Source organism: Ananas comosus, linkage group 1 (assembly GCF_001540865.1).
Source record: "Ananas comosus cultivar F153 linkage group 1, ASM154086v1, whole genome shotgun sequence".
Classification (NCBI taxonomy): Eukaryota; Viridiplantae; Streptophyta; class Magnoliopsida; order Poales; family Bromeliaceae; genus Ananas; species Ananas comosus.
This window is the reverse complement of record NC_033621.1, coordinates 8,261,718-8,268,978: the sequence shown is the minus strand read 5'-3', so window position 1 is coordinate 8,268,978 and position 7,261 is coordinate 8,261,718.

The following is a 7,261-nucleotide window of genomic DNA, read 5'->3' as shown; positions in this document are numbered from 1 at the left end:
CCAATTGATGTTCAAAGTCCGCGATAGAGATGTCTCCGTCGGATTCTGAGTCCATGTCTTCTTCCTTTGTCGATTTGAGTGCAATACCTGTACTTTTAGAAGAAGACTTGGAAAAAGATTGATTAGTAGGAAAAGTCATCTCATACGTTTGCAAAGCTCCTACTAATTCTTCTACTTTCATCTCATCCGGATGCTTAACGGTTTCGATTGCCGCCACCTTTGCCCTAAAGCATTCCGGAAGAGTTCGAAGAATCTTGCTAACAATTTTCGATTATGGGATCTTCTCTCCAAAATTAGCACATGTATTGATTATGTCTTGAAGTCTAGTAAATAATCAGTAAAAGATTCGTGCTCCTCCATTCGAATAGAATCAAATTGACTTGTCAACATTTGGAGCTTTTGAACTTTTACTAGATTTGTACACTCATGTGTAATTTGTAGAGTATCCTAAATCTCTTTTGTCGTTTCACACGCCGTGACGCGTGAAAACTAGGTTTGTGACAATGTATTAAATAAAGCATATATACCCTTTCTGTTGAACGAAGATAACTCATTTTCGTCTTTCGTCCATCTATTTCTAAGTTTGGGGACGGTAGCATTATCGATGATTTCGGTGGGATGCTTCCATCCGAATTCAATAGATTGCCACACTCGCATGTCGATGGCAATAAGAAAAGCTCTTATGCGAACTTTCCAATAAGGATAGTTTGTGCCATTGAAGAGTGGTGGTCTATTAATGTTATCCAATAAGAATAGTTTGTGCCATTGAAGAGTGGTGGTCTATTAATGTTACCGCCTTCTCCCATTATGATAGTTAAAAATCTAGATCCCGTTTTGATACTACTTGTAGGTTATGAAACCCTAAGATCTATCTAGATAATATCACACCTAGAGGGGGGGGGGGTGAATAGGTTTATAGCCCAAAATCGCAAATCTCAATGCAATAAAAAATAAATGCAAAAAATAAAAATAGCACATCGAGATTTACGTGGAAAAACTCCAGTTTGGAGAATAACCCACGAGACCAACACGCGAAAAAAATAATCCACTAACAGAAAAGATTACAAGGTGATTATCGACTCCACAGACTCGACCTCTCTTAACCTCCTATGGATCTTGCGCAAGCCTCTGGGTTGTTCATGCCCTCACGTTCGAATCCACGAACGCCACACACACGTCCGAATCCACGAACACCACTCGAATCCACGAGCTCACAATCCGAATCCACGAACCGCCTTCGATCACGTCGAATCCACGACGCTGCACTTGAAGAGTTTCATGTTTTTATGGTGATCCGAACTAACCGCTATCATGCTTATGCCTCATAGAAATGCAACAATGCAACTCATGCAACCAATGCAAGTAGATCCACTGATTCTACTTTCTATTCCATAATCCATACCATTTACCATTTGCTCCTAAGGTTTGTCTTACCTTAACCAAGCTAACCACCCGATTCACTCTCGAGTCAATCAATAGCGGACTACCGCTCATATTCAGGCCTGAGGGGAGGCAAGCCTCACATGCACCTCAGCTTTTAATCCACTCATCTATAGGTCATCCATCGGGTGAGGAAATACCATCAAACCCTTGACCACAAGTCGCATACCGGCGAGGAGAACCACACATACCCGTTGAATCACTGCCGGGCGAGGAGAACCACACATACCTGCAGTTATGATTCACTTGCCTATACCCGCAAGTATCATCTGCTGCCGAGCGAGGAAAACCACACGTACTCGCAGCCACCAATCCTAGAGATTCCGGAATCCACTTTCCAAGTCTCAAAGGTTAATCATGTACCCTATCTTGTCAACCTTTCTAGGTTCAAACCATTCATATCCTAGTGGTCATCCTGCCACTTTGTTTCTCAACCTATGTTTAATAACACTAGGTTCAATACCACTATGTTCACAACCTAGTTTCTACAACACTAGGTCCAATGTCCTTACTAACCTAGGTCCACCCGACTCTAGGTTCAATGTTCCACCTATATTCAATGACACTGGGTTTCATGTCGAATCATACCACTTATTATCCTAGTTATCTATATCTAGGATTCATAGTTTTCATGCCATTTAGTCCTTGGTGCCACACTCGTCGAGTTCTCTAATCTTCCTAGAGTTCATCGACCTAAGTTCAATATTCACATCTTGTCACGCCCCGGGACCGGCGGAGGCCCTCCCGGTGGCGTGCCCAGACCCGCCATATGTCTACACATATAAGGCGTCTACAATAAAAGCGGAAGAAAAGCAAGAAATAGAACAAATAAAAGAAGGAAANGTACCGGTACAAGCACAACCTTGTACCGGTACAAGCCCGCCAGACAGCCAATCCGAGAGCTGACCAAAATCCAAATTTTTGGGTTTTGGTGCAAGGCTTCGTACCACACTCCTCGGGACATGTGCCATAGGTCGGAACACAGTCAACGACCTACCAGAAATCTGGGAAAGCTCAGAACACGACCAACCACTCGAACCTCGCAATTTGCAAAGGTCCAGTGTGTTACACATCTAGACATACATATACACCCATCCTATATGTTTGCTCATGCCTATGTCCATGTCTAATGGTAGTCAATATATAACTTAGCATATATCTCATGCATTTATAATTGCAATTAAACTACCATTACATGCATCAACAATAATACCAAAACCATACTTCACTCTTTGGCATGGAAGTGACCTAATCACTTGGTGAAGCACAACCCACCTCACAACACTTCTGATTGCTTGTAAACACTTGCAATAAGGCTCCCGCGGCACACGTCGCCTGGTTCAACTCGAACTCGCAATCGACCACCGAACGCTCACCGAATTCCAACTTAGAGTTGTCCGAGGCTCTCCTCTATCCTTCGATTAGAGAATTAGGAGATCAATTAGATTCAAAACCCTTAAACCGCAAAACCCCCAATTTCCAAAACCTAGTTTTCCATATCTCCAAAACACCCCAAAATCATGAAGAAATCTAGGTTAGACTAGTTTAGAATCATCTAGGGATCTCTAGAACATCATTCTTAAAGGGATAACTCAAAACCCTAAATTCTCAACCAAACATGAACCTCGAGGCGAAGGCGCGCTGAACCACCGAGTGCCCGAGGGGTCGATCCACCGCTCTCTACGCGTTCCCGAGCTCCTTCTCCACCAAAACCTCAAGTTTGGGAGAGATCAAGAGAGAGTGAGAAGAGATTGTATGTAATGTACCAGATTTTTAATATAAAAGTATGTGTAAATAAAAATAGTGTAAGATACTATTTTTATTGGACTGTGACTTGTGCTAAAATTGGAGTGGAAACAGAAGATTTGAATTTTTCTGTGAGGAACGGGTCTAATCTTTTAGCAAAAAATTTACAGTGTCAGAAAATTAAGAAAATTTGAGAATATGTCGGAATTATTTTTTCTGAGGCTAGATTTAAAGTTTCATGTCATTCCGACACCCAAAAAATGGAAAACAAAATCTAACTGTTATCTGATAGAGATTTTAATCGGTAGAGCTTTCGGTGACAAAAAATGGTTCAAAACTAAAAAGTTAAGATCACGTTCTTCTAATTGATTTTAACCGAGCCTGACTGTCAAATTTGAGAAGAAACAGATATTTAGAAGGGCTCTGGCAAAAAGTATCAGATCTGAACAGGACTAAATTGTAAGTTGTAATGGTTGAGGGGCCCAATGTGTGTAACAATTGCCTTCTCCCCTTTGTTCTGGTCCAACCCGAGAGAGAGAGAGAGAAAGGAGAGCCTTCTCTCTTTCTTTCTTTCCCTCTAGCTCACACCTCACATCTCTCTCTCTACCTCTCTTGTAATTTCTCCATTAAAGAGAAAAGAAATGGAGATTTTGGAAATGTCAAGTAGAGAAGAAGCTTGAAGGAGCTCTCCAATGGTGGATTAAGCTTCTTTTCCAAGATGGCCATGGTGAGTTTTGTGATTTAAGCTAGGGTTTGGATTAAATCTTTTGTAAATGAGATGTCTAGGACCCCTAGATGATTCTAAACTAGATTGGTTAAAGGTTTATTATGGATTTTGGTGTTCTTGAGGATTCATGAATCTAGGGTTAGAATTGAGGCTTTTGTCTCTAAGAGGTTTTGAATCAAATTGATCTTGTAAAACCTTAATTGAAGGATAATTCGACGCGGAGGACAACTTCGTTTTGGATTACGACGAGGTTACAGCGTCCGATTGAGAGATTTGCGGAATTTGGTTTGTTAGGCTTGGGTCGAGCTAAAACGGCAACGGTAAATTGCGGGACTTAATTTCTCGCTTCTTGACGTCGATATGAGGTGGGTGGTGCTATCCGGTATGGTTAGATTTCTCCCTATGTCTAATTCCCTTTTATTGAGAATATATACATGTATTATGTCACGCCCCGGGGCCCAACGGAAGCCCGCCCGGTGCGTGTCCAGACCCGCCATATGCCTACACATATAAGGCGTTTACAACAATAACATATGAAAGCAAGAAGATAAAACATCTAGTGCGATATCAGAGCATGAGAACATCTAAAATACTAATAACAAATGGAAGCAAATGCAACTAAACAACTATCAATAATTCCAAAAGTTAGGTACATCAAGAGATCCACAAAGATACAACAAGATACAAAAGGGTGGTCTCTATATAACGGGTACAAAAATCACTCTCTCCAACTATACAAAAGGAGAGATAACCACCAAGTAGCAATGAACTCCGCTATCGAGCTAGACGCGACCCCTTTGCCACGATCCCTAGCCTCTCCCAGTGCGGATGGCTCTAAAATAAAAACAACAACATAGAAGGCGTGATAACTATTAAACAATAGTTCCCAGTGGGTAAGCCGCCGACATCAGCGAAATACACCATTAGGCTATAGAGGCAAAAGTAGAACAAGAAGCTGAAAAAAACAATAGGTATAGTTAACAAATATAATTTTTCTAAGCTACTATGTCTCAATTAAGCATGATGTCCGTCGAGTGTATTACTATTCTATCATGAATGAGTATATCCAATGAGTATACTAATAAGCTCTAAAACATGTCCAACAAGGATACTACTATGCACCAAGCAAGTCTATCAAGTATACTAATGTGTCCAAGTATGTCACCAAATGTCCAATAGTATGCACAAAACATATCCAAAGAATCCAACTACTATCTACTACCAAGTAGTGATTGTCATACTAATGGTTTAAATGTCACTATCCAATCTCAACTCGGGACCCACACAAGTGTAGTCTAGCTTGTGCCGCCTAATTGCCCGTGGTAGTCCAACATTCCTACTCTAGGAATGAGCCTATCCCACGCCGGCCCAGTAGGCTACCCAGTATCGCACGAGCGAGCATATGTCGCGTAGGCCAACTCCGAAGTGCCGGCTTGTGGGGAGCGACCCTCACAAGCATATGCGAATGAACACCAATGGCAAGCAAACATGATCATCATCTCAAGGACCCGGTCATCATGTCCAACATGGTGTAAATACTAGCAACCCCAGAAGTCTAGTTCTATGTCATAGAGTGAAAGTTTAGCCGTTTACTAAGTCCAATGCCACTTCATGACATTATGGTTTACTATGTCAATATATGTTCCAAGTCCAATGCCACTTTATGACGTTAATGTCCACTATGTCATGCATGAATTCTAAGTACAAGAGCATGTTATACTTATCATTTTTACTAAATGAAACATGATTTCAAGCCACATGAAAGAATGCCCCTCACTTGCATGATTACTATGTACATATCTCTCTACTACATAGAGGTAAAATTTCATGATACATAATGTATGCATTTTAAGCATTCTAAAATTCACATATGCTCTATCTAACATGATTATGCACGATTTTCCATTTTTCAATAAAGAGTATAACATAAGGGGAGTTCACTCATTTCGGTGAGGTCAAACCCACCAAGAACTCCTCGGATTTCCTTCGTTTGTGCTAATGAAGATATCCACAAGTCTCCTAGCTCCCTAAGAAAGATTCTAAGAGGGTTAGACGCAATGAACGAACACTACATGAGCATAACATTAACCACCCCAAGAAAAGGGCAAAACTCACCTTGTATGGTGAAAAACCTTCCCAAATCCCAAATGAAAGCTAGAGCCCTTCTATTCCAACTTAGAAGATGGTTCTACACCTATCAATTAGGTCCCAAAAGCCACAAATCAAAAACCCCCAATAAAAATCCTAGATTTCTCATCTAGGTTTCCATCTCAAAAATTCCACAAAAACAAGATCTAAAGAGAAGATCTATGGCACTAACCTCTTCACAAGCTCCAATCCAAGCTTAAAATGAACTAGGGTTGAAGATTAATCCTCAAGAAAACTCCACTCTCCAATCCAAGGCTTCTCCAATGGTGAAAATCAAACATGAAGCAAAGATAAGAGGAAAAGAGAGATCAAACCAAGCAAAAAAACCTCAAGAAAAGAGAGAAATCCAAGGGAGAGGAGCTCTACCTGTGCTCTCCACGGATTAGGTGTAAGGAAATGAAAACTCGATATGTAAATCTAGAACTTCGATCAAAATTGATCGAAGGCGAGTTCGGGACGCTTCGGAAAGGCCAAAGGCGTCCAAGGCGGCTTTAATGTATTGTAGAGGGCCTTGGAGAGCAAGAGAATGAAATCCTGCAAATTGTAGAATTTTTGTGCTCTCGGGGACCGGACCCTCGCAGAACGGACCGGTTCCCATATGCACAGAAAGTGGCAGAATAATACTACGCACAACATTTGCTCTCGGGGACCGGTCCCTCTAGAGAGAGACCGGACCCCGTACCCGAAAAATGCCCAGTTTGGGCAGTTAAATAAGTTGCATAGTTGAGGGGGTTTTCGGCAATTGTGCATTATGAGGATTACTTGAGGGCACTCCTCTCTCTTCTCTCTCATTTTATTCAACCTAAACCTAAAGCATAGCTCTCTCTCTCTAAAGCTCTTATTCTCTTTCTCTCAAAGGTGGAAGGAGTAGAGGGATTGGTGGAGATTAAGGCAAAGAGAAGGATTAACATCTTCTCCTTCTTCATTTTCACCTAGGAGCAAGCTTTTGGAGGTAAGCTTGAGGTCCATTTATGGTAGATCTCCAGGGTTAGCTTTATATGCTCTAGGATTGATTTTTATGAAACCCTTTGATGCTAGATAGATGATTATTGCATGAATCTAAGGTTGTATTTGTGTTTTCTTGCAATAGTTGTAGGCTGGGGTTCCAAAGAGGGTTTTGTCCAAATGGGGTCCAAAGTAGAAATTGATCTCTTGTACCCTAATTGCTAGGTTTTCTATCGCGCCGGTGAACTCGGTTCG